Source organism: Sus scrofa, chromosome 15, assembly GCF_000003025.6.
Source record: "Sus scrofa isolate TJ Tabasco breed Duroc chromosome 15, Sscrofa11.1, whole genome shotgun sequence".
Lineage (NCBI taxonomy): Eukaryota > Metazoa > Chordata > Mammalia > Artiodactyla > Suidae > Sus > Sus scrofa.
The window spans coordinates 29,782,383-29,798,781 of NC_010457.5; the positions used below are offsets into that span (position 1 = coordinate 29,782,383).

At 42.9% G+C, this 16,399-nt stretch overlaps 1 protein-coding gene across 31 annotated transcripts in view; it reads left to right on the forward strand.

Annotated features, from left to right (window-relative positions):
• CLASP1 (cytoplasmic linker associated protein 1) overlaps positions 231–16,399 on the forward strand; it is a 260,115-nt gene continuing 243,946 nt past the window's right edge. For 13 of the 31 annotated variants that reach the window (XM_021075161.1, XM_021075163.1, XM_021075165.1 and 10 more), the window contains exons 1-2: positions 333–672; positions 794–877. The gene's annotated coding sequence lies outside the window, so the exon portion shown is untranslated. Of the gene's footprint in view, positions 298–328; positions 673–793; positions 878–16,399 lie in introns of those variants that run through there. The other 18 variants (XM_021075152.1, XM_021075156.1, XM_021075183.1 and 15 more) reach the window with 5 other exon arrangements.

Genomic DNA, 16,399 nt, shown 5'->3' on the forward strand with positions numbered 1-16,399 from the left:
CACATGTCATCCAAGAGCAATACGGGGGGTGGGAGTGGGGGAAGGAAAGCAGCGTGATGGATTGAGGCGCCGGAGGAAGAGAGGCGTAAGGGCTCCGGGCTGGCTCAGGTTCAAAAAGGGCCAAGAACCGTTAAAAAGTTGTGCTTCCGGCTCGAATGTCCGCGCCTATCCGAATACGAGGGGTGGAGCCATCGTCAGCTGCGGTACGGGAAGTCGTAGGGCACAATTTCCTCCATCCTGGACGCACGACGGGTGTGCGACGCGCGTAACCCAGAAGTGAAAGGCCGTTTCCTTCGGGTATTAGACACCCCCCACCTCCCGCCCCCACCGGAGGAAGTTCCGGCAGGACGACTTTGACCAATGCTTTTCTCGTTCCTCCTTAGTTCTGCCCTCTCGGCTTTCTGGTGACCTTACTGCCGTTACTGCTGTGGCCGCTTATGTCCGACCCTCCTTGCCTAGCCTGCGTTTTACCACAACTCCCTACGGGGTCCAACTCCATCCTGGCCGCCCTTTCCCTAAAGAACTTTACTCTACGGGTCCCCATCAGGGCCAAGTGACATTCTTCGCGGAGGGAAACGCTCCTGGAACTTAACTGCTCCCGAAGCCTATCGCAGCCAGGCCGGCGCCTGCGCAGGGCGTTACCATAGAGAAGCAGCCGCCTCTCTGGTCTCGGTTAATATTCTCTATGGTCCAGCCGGGTCGTGGCGGTAAGGGGAAAAAAGGGAGACCTCACTGCGCAGGCGCGCTGGGCTTCTAATTTTTTTTTTTTTTTTTTTTTTTTTTTTAATCCCAGCACCAAGCGCTTAACCTCATTGGGGTGGAGGAGAAGGCGGCGGCCGTCGGTTCCGCAGCAGCAATAGGAGCGGCTAATACGGCCGTAAGTACCCGGTTAGGGCGAGGATGTGTTAGACCCGAGCCTTCCCAGGCCCCTGCCCCCGCCTCCGGGTGCTGGGCGCCGAGTCTGGGTGGGGGCGAGGTCCAGCGCTGTCACCGGCTCTTGGGTGCACTTTGGGGGGAGGGGGCGGCCTTAGGTGGGAGCCGGGCGGGGAGCGGATGGGGAGGGTTGTTTATCCAGCCCGTAGGTCGCAGATCCCAGGCTGTTTGGCAGAGGGAGGGGGGCGGCTGTGCGGTCAGCCCGGCTTTGTGTGCCCCCCTCTCTTCTCCGCTCCCAGACCCCACCCCGGGCCCCCTTCCCGACTCCCTGGCCGGGTGGGAGAAGCCGCGTTTGAAAAGAGCCGGGGGTTGTGGGGTGAGGGGGCCAAGTCCCCAACAACTAGTCCTGGGCGAGTGATGGCTGTGGAGAAAGATCCGGAGGAAAGGGGTCCGGCCAGGCAAGACAAAAGCCGAACGGCGGGCCGGGCGGGATGCGCAGGGTCCCCGTGGTCCCTGGGCCCGCGGCGGGCTGCTTTCGGAGGCTGGGAAAGCGGACAAGTGCTGAGTTAAGCCTTGTGCAGCCTCCTCAACTTGCCTTTGTTGTTCTTCGGTATTGGCAGGGACGCTCTGACGAAGATGAGTGTGTGATCTTGCACGTTAGCCTGGTTGGGTACAATGGACCTAATCGCATTTTGCTTTCCATTTTCCGAGCCGCTTGGATGAGTATGGGGTTTTCCAGAGTCTTAACTTATTACATAATGTTTTTAAAAACATAGTTGTGTTTATTCCTAAAGTTAAAAAAAATTGAGGTGGAGCCTTAGCGAGTGTTGTGGGTTGCATTAGGGTGAGTTTCTCTGTTGTGGGGTTCGTTCATTAAATGCTGGCCATTCGTAGAACCTGTGAGCTCTTTAAACATGATACTTTAATTTGTAGATTGGAAGCTTCAGATTCTCCCGTCCTTTGGGAGGTTGCGATGCAGAAGAGTCAGAAGTGAGAAATACTTGCTTGCTGCCAATGTGCCTTGCCCCCTAAGCGGGTGCCAGAGTCAGGCGTAAATGATGGCTTTAGAAATTGTGGCTTTTATTACTATTATTGTGACATTTACTGTCCTCTTGATATGAGGGATCCTGGACAGTGGGCTAGTTTTGCTCATCAAGGGAGTGGAGAATAGTAACATTGATGCCAAGACCATATAGATAAGAAAAATATCACCACAATGTCCCAGAGTTACTGAGTATTTATTTATCTACTCCATTTGCTAGGGAAGATTTAAATTTTGGTGAGCTGTTTGCTTATTCATCTTCGTATGATTGGGTAATTACACTTCTTTTATCAGTTGTTCCTCAGATCTCACTTTGTAGTTTTATTAGGTAACATGTAGCTGTTTTAGATTTTTAACGTTTTAATTTTTGTTGATGAGTTTTCAGCTATAGGTTTATATTCTCCCTACTAAGGTTAAGCAAAGTCAGAAATCTGTTGAAGAGGCTGTTTTTCGTGGAGGTGTGAAATACTGTGTCTCCAAGTTACAATCTAAGTGGTAAGTATGGAGAAGGCCTTTGCACCTTAAATTAGTGTTAGAACTGAAAATCTAAATCTTCTCTGTGTCAGGATTTTGGCCACAGACTCAACTTTATATGAGAAAAGTAGGCATTTTTTGTGCTAACAGGAAGCAAAAATCTGAAGCTTGGTGTTTTATGCTTCAGTAACTACAGCGATAGAATCTCTTAAGTGTAGTTCAGATGATGGGAACTTGCTTTTTATAGAGCAAGATTTCAGATCCTTAAAATAGTTTAACAGGGATGTTGAGAAATGAATGGCTAGAAGACCATTAAGTTTATTGTTCAGATGTGTTATATTTTGTTCACTGGTTTTGGATTTAGATTTTTTCCCCCCTCCATTCTTTGTTAATTCTCTTTTTATAGGTAGCTCAGTCTCATAGTTTGTAAGCTGGGTGAGATAGTTTTTTAGATCTGAGACAAATTTATTTTTTGAGATCTAACAATCTTCTGCTTATAAAGTTGTAGCTTTTGAGGTCATTAGGTAATATTTTTTATTTCATAGTACTATTGCTACATGTTATAACCATCTAGGGATGACAAATATTAGGCTCAAAGCTGAGTTATTAAAACTGCTGGTTTTATTAACTGCAAGTCTAGTTGTCAGATAGTGGCAAGAATAGACAGCAGAAACTAACAAATATTTAAAAACAGAATCAGTGATGATTCAGTCTTTGGTTTTTGAAATGTAGTTTAATAAAGTAAACTAACTTTTCTTTACCTAGTGCAAGCAGGTCAGCATCCATAAGGAGTGTATTTAACTGACCTCTGAAGGCCTCTTCTTTTTAGCACCAGAATTTCGTGATTGTTTCTAGCTGGGTCTTCACCACCCCAGGGCCTTCCTGCCTCCTTTAGGCTCAGACCATTACTGCCATCCTGAACGCTTCTCCCCACATTCTTTTTTTGTCTTTAGCCTTTTTACGGCCGCACCTTGGCATATGGAAGTTCCCAGGCTAGGGATCAAATTGGAGCTGTAGCTTCCAGCCTATACCACAGCTCACAGCAATGCCAGATCCTTAACCCACTGAGCAAGGCCAGGGATCGAACCTGCAACCTCATGGTTCCTAGTCGGATTCGTTTTCACTGTTCCATGATGGGAACTCCTCTCCCTACATTCTTTATGGCAGCCCCGGTCTACCTCCTTCCAAGGATCCCTAAAAATGTAGCTCCCATGTGTTCAAACGGCAGCATTTCTTCCATATCACCTTTGTTGAGGTCCCTCTTGTTTTCTGCTTGGAAGTCTCCTCACTCCTTGCTGATTCCTAGTGTTTCTAATACCTTCCTCCTAGGAAGATGCACTCCTGTGATTTATTCTCCCCTAGGTCCTTGAGGGCACTGGGAGTTTGTAGAACACTTTGGGATGTCCTCTGTGCCTGCACTACTGGACTCGTGTCACTAGTCATTGTAGATTGAATGAAGGAATAAGTGAATGTATCCTAACTTAGATTAATCTGATTTGAGCCTTGGAAGAGCTCTTAGAGGCCCCATAGTCCAACAGCCTTCCTTTTGTCTGGTGTATTCTGGTCTTTAGCCTCAAACTGCAGGCATGCCTTTTTGTTGTTGTTATTGGATAGGTCTTGGTTTCTGGAAAGGTGTGTGTGTGTGTATTTAATATATACGTATATATGTGTGTGTATGTATATGTGTGTATTAATTTTAGCCCTACCCATGGCATGTGGCAGTTCCCGGGCTGGGCATCAAACCCTAGTCATAGCAATAACCTGAGCCACAAAAGTGACAACTTTGGATCCTTAACCCCAGGGAATTTCAGAAGGGATTTGAGACTTTTTCCAAATCTGCTCCTGCCCCCCTTTTACCTGTTGATCTTATGTATCAGGTCTGTTTCTTTTCCATGTAGTAACCTCTGATCTCCCAGGACAGTTGTCAGGCCTTCTCTAGGTTTATTGAATAAGTTCTTAACCCCTTTCTTTAGTTAGACACCAGGTACCATGAGGATACCGTTGAAAAGACACACTTCAAGGGCTCACTAATAGTCTAATAGAGGAGACAGACAAAACATTAAGAATTGGTGCTGGTGATGTGAAGTCTGTAAACAGCCCTAGATCCTTTGTCCCTTCGTAGTTTAACCTGATTTCCCCATATTCTCTTTAGCGGACTCTGTTTTGTTAGGGTTCTTTAAATGCGATGTCTGAAATAAAGCAGAATTTGATACGACCTGACCAGAGTATACAGTTATTGTCTTGGGTTAGGAAACTGTACCAAGGATTTTCAAACTTTGTTATGCATTCTGGCTCTGCCACTTACTAGCCCTGTGACTTTTGGCCAAGGGCCAGTTAAATGATCTCTTACTGTAGTGATTTCGTCTATAAAAGGATGGTGAAGGCAGGGCAGTGTTAATAGTAGTATCTACTTGCAGGGTTATGTGAGGCTTTAGTGAGACAAAGTATATAAGGAGCTGAGCATAATGATTGGCATATACTAAGTAGGCCTATGGAATTCCCATCGTGTATTCATGGTAGAAATTAATATTAATAACAGTGTAATAATGATAGCAGTAATCAAGTCACCACAGTCACTTTGAGAGCTTCTTAAAATAAAAATGGGAGTTCCCGTCGTGGCGCAGTGGTTAACGAATCCGACTAGGAACCCTGAGGTTGCGGGTTCGGTCCCTGCCCTTGCTCAGTGGGTTAAGGATCCGGTGTTGCTGTGAGCTGTGGTATAGGTTGCAGACGCGGCTCGGATCCCACGTTGCTGCGGCTCTGGTGTAGGCTGGCGGCTACAGCTCCGATTCGACCCCTAGCCTGGGAACCTCCATATGCCGCAGGAGCGGCCCAAGAAATAGCAAAAAAAAAAAAAAAAAAAAAAAAAAGACCAAAAAAAAAAAAAAAAAAAAAAATAAAAATGGCCTAGTCTTATTTATTCCCAACCATTCAGAGATAGTAGTCAGTTAAGTCTGCATGGGGCTGGCAGCCCCAGTTTTAACAATCCCCAAGTAATTTTTCAAAACACAGTGTGAGAATCCTGCATTCTGTACTAATGTTGTCAGTGATTATAGTTGCTCTTACGGATTGAAAAATGACCAGGTAATAGGCAAATAGATTCTCCTAGACTGTTTGAACCATGTTGGTAAAAGGAAAGACCTGGACCCAGATGCTGGCCCCTTGGGAAGCATGCCAACTTATTATCTGTTTGAGTGCATCTCCTAAATGCTGAAGCTCCATATACACAAACCTCTTCGTAATACCACCAGCCAGGTTGAAGGGACAAGCCCTGGATTTTCAAAGCACTTTTACATTCATAATCTTCTTTGTTCCTTTCAAAACCCTGTGAGGTAGGCAGGGAGATTTCATTATTATCCTATCAATTTATGAATGAGAACTCAAGACCTGCAAGTTTAATCCCAGTCCATAATGGATCCAGGGTGACATTGGGCCTTCTGTTCCTCAGCCTTATTCTTTTCATGTAAATTGTCACTTAGCTACATAGTTTTGTTGCCTGAAGTTGTGGTTCTGAAGTCCTTGGATCTTTTTGCCATGTGGATAGTTGCCAAACCAGATTTCCACCTATCTTTTAGTATGTTTATATTTGCTTTTAAAAAAGTGTAAGTTTAAGGTTTCATAGTTAACGTATCTATAAAGATTTGTTTTTTTGTGAAAAAAATGTGGAACTGGCTTTGTGGTCGCCATCTCGTTCCCATGGTGCATTTGGGTGAATTTCTTCTCTTTCAGGATGGCTGAGGTCAGTGACTGCACTTCCCACCTCTCTATAGTGGTTGCCCAGGTAACTTTCCAAGCAGAATCAGTTAAATATATTTGTGTCCTGTGATGATGATATAGCAATAACAGAAAAAGTTGAGAGACCAGAGCGGGGAAAGTCCATATCCAGCCATCCTAACACAAGGGTTTTTTTTCCTTAGTGTATCACCATTTAAAGATGTCCTTATGTCCATGCTTTTTAGTAAGTAATTTCAGCTCTTGCATGTTTATGGAAAGTTTCCATGAAATAACATAGTATGCATTTTTGTAATTTTTAGTAGCGTCATATTTGAATTGATAGGGCAGCTTTTGGTAAACTGAGAGGCTTGACATGCAGGTGTCTCTTTTTTTGCTATTATATATACTACAGTGGTGGCTGTCTTTTTGCATATAGTTTGCTTTTTTTATGTTGTTTCCTTTGGATAATTCTAAGTAGTAAGATTATTGGGTGACTTTTTTTGGGTGTCCTTGTCCTCAGGCCTGGGATAAACCCATGCCAGAGCAGTGACCCGAGCCACTGCAGTGACAATGCTGGATCCTTAACTGCTAGGTCACCAGGGAACTCCTGTTGGGTGACTTTTCATATGTATTGCCTGATTGCTGACCAGAAAGTTGTACCAGTTAAGAATTTCCCCAGCAATTTAAGAGGTGTTTGACAACAATTTTACCAACTTTTGGTAATATAATTTAGGTGTTTTTGGTTACTGTGAGAGGTGTGGAACATGCAGTTTGAATTGGATGTTACCTGCAGGCCATCTCTCTTTGCTTCCCTGGTTTCCACTCCTGTCCTGCATTGCCGAAGCCATTGCATTCCTAGATAGGTGTAGAGGAAAACACAGCTTTTGCTTCTCGGGGCAGACTACTGTAGTTGTCAACATCAATGTAATCGTATATCTCTGGGCCCTCCCTTTGAGAGTTCCTTTAAACAGTTGTGCTCAAAGGCCCTGCCTGAAGTATTCCATCATCAGAGTATCTGGTGGTGCAGGTGAGTCTCCTGGGTTTTTAAGAGACATGTCAAGTGATTCTGTGGTCAGCAGAGTCTGAGAGTTGCTTCGACTACCTTCATGCTCCTTTTTGGCTTGCTTCCTCCTCTGAGCGTGTCTCTCCTGTGGGTAGAGGCAGGGCTCTATAATGAACCATGGCTCAGACGTGGGAACAGAGGCCTGTTGTATAGAGAGAATGAACTGTGGGGTGGCGCCCTTCCTGATGTGGAGTAGCTGGGTTCATTCTGCCAACAATAAGCCAGTCTTTCCTCGAGAAGTTGAACTGCATAGAAATAACTCTTTCTCTAGAGTCTGTTTTATTTCTTTTATTTTTTAATTAATTAATTAATTAATATTATTTTTTGTCTTTTTAGGGCCACACACATGGCATGTAGACATTCCCAGGCTAGGGGTCGAATCAGAGCTGCAGCTGCCCGGCTTGCACCACACCCACAGTAACACCAGATCCGAGTCACCTCTGTGAGCTATGCCACAACTCATGGCAACTCCGAATCCTTAACCCACTGAGCGAGTCCAGGGGTCGAACCCGTGTCCTCATGCATACTAGTTGGGTTTGTTACTGCTGAGCCACAGTGGGAACTCCAAGGGAGTCGGTTTTAGTTAAGTGCTGATAAGTTGGAGAGTTTTCCAGACCCCCACCCAGGTCTTGTTCAGCCTTTTGCTGGCTCCAGGTTGGCACACAGACCTCTTGTCACAGCAGCAGTAGCCATCATAGGTGCAACACCCAGCATCTGCCATGCCCTAGACTGGGTGCTGCAGGTGCACCTTTGCGACGTCTTAGGACAGCCTTTAAAGGTAGATGACTGTTTCCATTTCTGATGAGAGGAAGCTGAGGCTTAGAGAGCTTGGATAATTCATCCAGGGTCACACAGCTTCAGAGTAGCAGAGTTTGGCTCTCAGATTCTTCAGCTTTCTTTCCATTTATCTGTTTTTCTTCCAGCCATGGTTATTCCTCCTGCGTGAAACATCAGTGGGCTGCCTTGGGGGAAAGTCTGCTTCTAGCATCCAGCAGCATCTGGAAATGGCTCTTCACTAGTCACAACGTAGAGATGCAGGCTTCTCCCTAGGTTTTCACGAGGATTTGATCAGGGGACCTGTGGTCCCTTGCTTTTTTTGGCTACACCCATGACATATGGAAGTTCCTGGGCCAGGGATCAAATCTGAGCTGCAGCTGTGACCCACACCACACCTGTAGCAATGCCAGGTCCTTAACCTACTGCAGCACAGTGGGAATTCCTGTGGTTCCTTTTGGATTTGAGTCCCTGATTTGAAATCTACCCTTGGACAATCCAGGTCAGTAAAGACTTTATATAAACGGTTCTGTTTTTCTTTTTATTGTGGTAAAATCGATATAATGTAAAATATCCCATCATAACCATTTTTAAGTGTACAGTTCAGTGGCATTAACACCATTCACGTTGTGCAACAATCACAGTCTACTTCCGAATCTTTTCCATCCTCCTAAACAGAAACCGTGTAGCCATTAAGCAATAAATCGCCATACCTCCCTCTTCCTCAGCCCGGTAATTTCTAATCTACTTTCTCTATGAATTTGCCTATTCTAAATACTTCATATAAGCAGAATTGCAATATATTTTGTGACTGGTTTATTTCACTCAACAGTGTTTTCAAGGTTCATTTATGTTGTAGCCTGTGTCAGAATGCTATTCCCTATTTTTCTTATTTTTTATTTTTTTTTTTGTCTTTTTAGGGCCGCACCTGCGGCCTATGGAGGTTCCCAGGCTCGGGGTCTAATTGGAGCTGTAGCCGCCAGCCTACGCCAGAGCCACAGCAACGGGGGATCCGAGCCGCGTCTGCGACCTGCACCACAGCTTATGGCAACGCTGGATCCTTAACCCACTGAATGAGGCCAGGGATTGAACCTGTGATGCTAGTCACATTTGTTTCCGCTGTGCCATGATGGGAACTCCAGAATGCTATTCCTTTTTAATTTATAAATAATACTCCATGGTATGGGTATACTACATTTTATTTATCTTTTCATCTTTTGTTTAGAACTTGGGTTGTTTCCACTTTCTGACTGTTGTGACTAATGCTATAAAATATGTTGGTTTACAGATTTCTGTATGAGTGTTTTTTCAGTTCTTTCTGGTATGTACCTAGGAGTCGAAATAATGGATCATGTGTTAATTCTATGTTTAGCTTTTTGAAGACCTGCCAGACTTTTTGACAGTGGCTTTACCTTTTTACATTCCCAGTAGCAATGTACAAGGGTTTTAGTTTCTCCACATCCTTGCCAACATTTGTTTTTTTTTAAATTGTAGCTAGCCTAGTAGGTGTGAGGTAATATCTCATTGTGGTTTTGTTTTGCATTTCCTGGTGACTAAGGTTGAGCATCTTTTCATGTGCTTATTGGCTATTTGTATATCTTCTTTGGAGAAATCTTTATGCAAGTCTTTTGCCCATTTGTTTTTAAAAACTGAAGTATAGTTAATTTACAATGTTGTGTTAATTTCTGATATACAAGTGATTTAGCTGTATATATTCTTTTTCATATTCTTTTCCATTATAGTTTATTATAAGATATTGAATATAGTTCCTTATTCTATAGTAAGACCTTGTTGTTGTCCTTTGCTCACTTTATTTATTTATTTATTTATGTACCCATGGCATATGGAAGTTCCCAGGCTGGGGGTCCAACTGTAGCTGCAGCTGCCGGCCTATGTCACAGCCACAGCAACACCAGATCTTAGCTGTGTCTGTGACCTACATCACAAGTCACAGCAATACCAGATCCTTAACCAACTAAGGGTGGCCAGAGATCGAACCTGCGTCCTCATGGATACTAGTTGGGTCGCAACAGGAACTCCTCTTTTGCCCATTTTTAAATTGAATTGTGTGTCTTTTTGTTTTTGAGTTCTAGGAGTTCTTACATATTCTGGATGTTAAACTTTTATCATGTATACGATTTGCAGATATTTTTTGCCTTTGATTCTATTGGTTGTCTTTTTACTTTCTTGATTATGTTCTTTGATTCACAAAAATTTTTAATATGGGGAATTCCCATTGCGGCACAGTGGAAATGAATACGACTAGAATCCATGAGGATGCGGGTTCGATCCTTGGCCTCCTTCAGGAGGTTGGTGATCTGGTGTTGCTGTGAGCTGTGGTGTAGGTCAAAGACACACCTTGGATCCTGTGTTACTGTGACTGTGGTGTAGGCTGGGAGCTGTACTCTGATTGGACCCCTAGCCTGGATACTTTTGTATGCCTCGGGTGCAGCTCTAAAAAGTCAGAAAAAAATAAGTTTAATTTTGGTGAAGTCCAATTAATCCGTTTTTCTTTTGTTGCTCATGTTTTTTTTTGGTCATATCTAAGGATCTGTTGCCAAGTCTAAGGTCATGAAGATTTACTCTTGTATTTTCTTCTTAGAGTTTTATAGATTTAGCTCTTACATTTAGGTTGTTGACCCACTTTGAATTAGTTTTTGTAAGTAGAGTGAATTAGGGATCTAACTTCATGACTTTTCATGTGGATGTCCAGTTGTGTCAGCACCATTCATTGAAGACTAATAAAAAGTTATTTTCTATATCACTTGGCATTTAAAAAAATTTTTTTTTATTGTTATTTCCCCAATACAGTTTTTTTCTACTGTACAGCAGGGTGACCCAGTTACACTTATATGTATACATTCTTTTTTCTCACATTATCATGCTCCAGCATAAGTGACTAGACATAGTTTCCAGTGCTACACAGCAGGATCTCATTGCTAATCCATTCCAAAGGCAATCGTTTGCATCTGTTAACCCCAAGCTCCCAATCCGTCCCTCACTTGGCATTTATATTTTGCTTTTTTTTTTTTTGGCTGTGCCTGTGGCAAGTGGAAGTTCCCAGGCCAGGGACTGAACCGTAGCCACAGCAGTGACCTGAGCCATAGCAGTGACAACACTGAACCTTTAACTAGCTGCCTGGCCGCCAGGGAGCTCCTGGCTTTGGGTTTTTGACTTTACTGCCACCCTCCTCGATCTCAGCCCCCCACCCCCACCCCATCTTCTTTCTTCCCTGGAAACAGGGTTGACATATAAGATACACTTAATAAATGTGAGTTCCCGTTCGTTCTTTAGATTTTGTGTAGTTAATTTTAAGTCTCTTGTGTTCCCATATAGATTATAAGGACCTTCAGGGTGGACTATATATTTCTTTGTTTCTCAGTTTCCAACCTTCTCTTGTCCCCGGCCATCAGTCTAGTACCTGGTCTAGGACTGTGCAAGTGATGTGCCTTACTCTCATTGACCGAATTGTCAAGCTGAACGTAGACCTTTGTGAATACATTCAGGAAATTGCAGGAAATTATTCTTAGACGATTAATGATCAGTATATTATAAGTTCTTTAAGATCTTAAATTCAGGTCCTTTTAAGTCTTTCTCCCGAATATGGGGATTGAGAATAGCATTGGGCCTTTCAAGTTCCTTAGGAATTTTTTTTTTTTTTTGGTCTTTTTGCCTTTTCTAGGGCCACTCCTGTGGCATATGGAGGTTCCCAGGCTAGGGGTCTAATCAGAGCCGTAGCCGTTGGCCTACGCCAGAGCCACAGCAATGCAGGATCCGAGCCACGTCTTCGACCTACACCACAGCTCATGGCAACGCTGGGTCCTTAACCCACTGAGCAAGGCCAGGGACCGAACCTGCAACCTCATGGTTCCTAGTCGGATTTGTTAACCACTGTGCCACAATGGAAACTCCAGGAATTTGTTTTTGTATGTGACATAATGGATACATCTCAGTTAGGTTACATAACGTGGGTTTCACTTCATGGATGATTGAAAAATTTTTAACTTGCTAATTAAGATAATGACTTTTTAAATTGGGAATTTTATTCCTGTTAGATATGATTTGTATATTTAGACCCTGTTGTTTAATTTTTGACAAATGATCTTAATTTCGAAAAGTATTTTGAGTTTGTACAATGAGTTTATATATATATGCATATATATATATATATATATATATTTTTTTTTTTTTTTTTTTTTTGGCCCTACCTGTGGCATGTGGAAGTTCTCAGGCCTGGGATCAAACCTGCACCACACTTGTAGCCTGCTCCATAGCTATGGCAATGCCAGCTCCTTAATCTACTGTACCACATGGAAACTTCCTATATTCCTTTTCTAACCAGAAAATTAAGTATCATTAGAAAACTCTTGCCTAGAAATCCCAAAAGTTAACTAGTGAAGAGTACTCTTTCTCTCTGGGTCTGTGTTATCAGATTTCCCTCCATCCCGCTCCCTGGTGTTCTGTAGGGTCCAGTGTCACTTGTCCTCAGTGATCAGATGTCCCTTGGGAGTCCATTTTGTAATCCACTGTCCAGATAGCAGTGAAGGCTCATCCTAAAGGTTGGCCTTTGGTGTTTTATTTTCTAGTAGATTTTGACTCCTTAGGTATTTCTCAGCATCTTGTTATTTAAACACTTTAGCATGAGGTACTAGTTATTCATCCATGGCTTATTTTAGCAAATCTTTGTTATTAACAGTGAAAACAAGAAAAGGCATTCTTTTGTTCTTTTATTTTTTATTTCTGAACAACATAACAACATTAGAGAGGCCAGAGCAAACCCAGCATTTCATATGCTTTCAAGATAATTGACAATCAGCACAGTGATTCAGCAAGAGCTTGACCTCCCTTAGTAGGAATAATGGCTCATGCTAGGGAGAGTAGGAAGGGAAGATGCTGTTTCCTTTTGCTGCCTCTGGCCTTACTTATGGAGAATTTGGACCTGGTATGTATCTGAATCTGTAGCCATATCTTTGTCTAAAAATTTTGATTTAAGAAGTATTTTTATCGTTTAATGTATCACCCTCCACACATAAGATCCTATTCTGAGAAGGGTGGCTCTGTAAAAAGAAATACTGTCTGGGGAGTTCCCTGGTGGCCTATTGCTTAAGGATCAGGCATTGTCCCTGCTGTGGTGCAGGTTTACTCTCTCCATGCCATGTTGTTGTCCATGGAGTTGAATTGGGCTACAGGGTGTGGTGTTTCAGCCTACTGCTGATTGAACTTGCCTCTTGGTAGCGATTGCCTGTGGCCCGTGACTTCATTTACAGAGTGAACAGGTTGGAAAAAGCTTTTCATTCTCTCATCCATTAAGGAGTTTGGAGTAAATCTCAAAATTGTCAGAGATGCATTTGTTTAGACAAAGTTACATATTTAGCTGAATTGTATAGTAATGATCTCACCGGATCATGATAGAATGACTGGGTGCTGGAAGATTAGGCACCCCTGGTAATCATTTGATTGCTTGATCTCTTTGGGGGTTGGTTGGGTGACTGGAGAGGGTGTAGGAAGTCTGCACATAGATAGATATTCATGAGAAATGGACTAAAATGAACTCCCCTTGTGGCACAGCGGAAATGAATCTGACTAGGAACCATGAGGTTGAGGGTTAAATCCCTGGCCTTGCTCAGTGGGTTAAGGATCTGGCATTACCGTGAGCTGTGGTGTAGGTTGCAGACATGGCTCGGATCCTGCGTTGCTGTGCCTGTGGTGTAGGCCAGCAGCTGTAGCTCTGATTAGACCCCTAGCCTGGGAACTTCCATATGCCACGGGGTGGCCCTAAAAAGCAAAACAAAACAAACAAGCAAACAAACAAAAAAAGAAATGGACCGAAAACAGACAGCCCTTAATGAAAACTAGAGCCATTAAAATAAGAGTTACTCTGGGGTGTGTCTGGGTAATTTGTAGAGAATGCACTGTGTACCTGGATCAGAATCTTCAACAAACTTTGTGCCTGGGACAGAGGGAGGGACTTTGGACCCTTTTCCCAAAGAGCTCCGCCCCCAGGAAGGCAGACCTGTAAGGAGGTGGTCGGATGTCCTGTTGTGTGTATTTCTCTGGGAGGACGAAGGGGAGGGGCTCCTAGGCTGGGGGTGGGGGAAGGGACGTGTCCCTTCCTGTTTTGATCTGGAGGCTGTGAGGCCCTGAGCAGGTCCACACTACCCTGATGTGCACTCCGGGCCTGTCTGTTGCATTGCACTTATGAGAGCTGTGTAGGCTGGAGACCCAGCCTGAGACACGCGACCAGGAGCCTGACTCGTGGCTGTGTTCATCCTGTGGTCTGAGGTGAAGTGGCCAAGAAGGCTGAAACCAACATCTTCCGGAGAGCCTGGGTCTTAATAAAATCAAGACTCTCCTATTTCATATCTTGACTTGAACCATCAACTGATCAGTGATTCAGTTTTGGAATTTTGGTGGGGTTAGTTAGATATTGTGCTTTGGGGAAATTGGTTGCTATTGAGATTGCTTCTGGGTAGTTATGACATTATTATAAACACATGATTCTTGTTATAGTCGCTAGCTTATTACATGCATTATTGGCTGTAAAATATTTTTAAAGCATACCTTGGGGGTATTCATGTGGAACTTGTGGGGAGGTTTAAATCTTGCATATGAAGGTTCCTTCCATCTTGTTTAAATTACCTAGAAAGGAGAAATGGAACTTCTAATTAAATGCATTAAAAATTTTAAAATTATAAAATACTTATTTTTTGAATAGATTATACATACACATGATTTAAAATTTAGGTTTCCTCCTTTTCTGCCATCAGCCCGAAGACAATGATGTTATGAATTATTTATATGAAAAAGTGTGTGTGTGTATGTGTGTGTGTATGTGTGTGTGTATGTGTATGTACACATACATACATATATATTCCTTCTCCCTACTCTCTTTTTTGCACAGATGATAGACTATTTTGCTTTTTTTCTTTACTTAATATATCTAAGAAATCAATCTGTGTGAGTACATGAAAGGGTTCCTCATTGTTTTTTGAATGAAGAGTATGGCTAAGTAGTATGCTGTTGTATGGCATACCATAAGTTACCCAGCCCCTGTTTTTTCCAGTCTTTGGCATTTATAAAACAATGCCACAGGAATTCCCTCTGTGGTGCAGCGGAATCAGCGGTGTCTTGGGAGTGCTGGGACACAGGTTCAATCCCCAGCCCAGCACAGTGGGTTGGGGATCTGGTGTTGCCACAGCCATGCTTTGGTCACGGTTGCAACTTGGACCTGATCTCTGGCCTGGGAACTCCATGTGTCTCAAAGCGGCCAAAAAACCCCCAGGAAAACCCACAATGCTGCAAAGAATAATCCTATAATTATTGTTATAATGTTATTGCATGTGTATAAATAAATTCCTGTAAGTTGACATTTTACGTTGAAAATTGTGTATCTTTAAAATGTTGAGAGATATTGCCAAGTTGTCTGTCTTAGAGGTTTTAACAAAACCCAGCTAGCAATAAGAGAATCCCGTAGTTAATATACTTAAAAATGTAATTTTGTAGATGTGTATGACCCTGTCTGTCATGTTATTTTTTCTTTTTTCTTTATTTTCTTTTTTGGTTGTGCCCAAAGCATATGAGAGATCCCAGGCCAGGGCTTGAATCTGAGCCATAGCTGTGACCATAGCTGTGGCAGTGCTGGATCCTTAACCCACTGTGCCACAGGGGGAACTCCTTGTCATGTTATTTTTCAATTAAAACATGGCTATAGTTCAGTGATCAAAACCGAATTTATAACAAGGACCCAATATATATATAGCACAGGGAATTATATTCAATATCCTGTAATACCCCATAATGGAAAAGAATCTGAAAAAGAATATATATATATAAAATCAGTTTGCTGTATACCTGAAACATTGTAAATCAGGTATACTTCAATAAAAACAAAACAAGGAGTTCCTGTTGTGGCTCAGTGGTAAAGAACCAGGCTAGTATTCATGAGGGTGTAGGTTTGATCCCTGGCCTCGCTCAGTGGGTTAAGGATCCAGCATTGCCATGAGCTGTGGTGTAGGTGGAAGATGTGACTTGGATCTTTGTTGTTGTGGCTGTGGCATAGGCCGGCAGCTACAGCTCTTATTGGACTCCTAGCCTGGGAATCTCCATATGCTGCATGTGCAGCCCTAAAAAAGCAAACAAAAAAACAAAACAAAACAACCAAATTGAGTACTTTCCTTCCCATTACCTCTTTTTGTTTTTTTCCTGTTTTTGACTTTGCGAGAATTCTATGGCTAGAAGGGCCTCAAAAATACACTTTGTCTTTCCTTTGTACAGTAAACCAGATACTATATGTATATGGTTTAAAAAGCTTAAAAGGCCCACAAGGATAGAGAGCGAAATGTAAGTCTTCCTCCACCCTTTTTATCATTCTTTCACATCCCATTCCCAGAGGCATCCGCTGTTTCTAGTTTCTTAAATGGTCTTCTAGATAACCTGTGCATATGCAGGCCTTTGTAGAC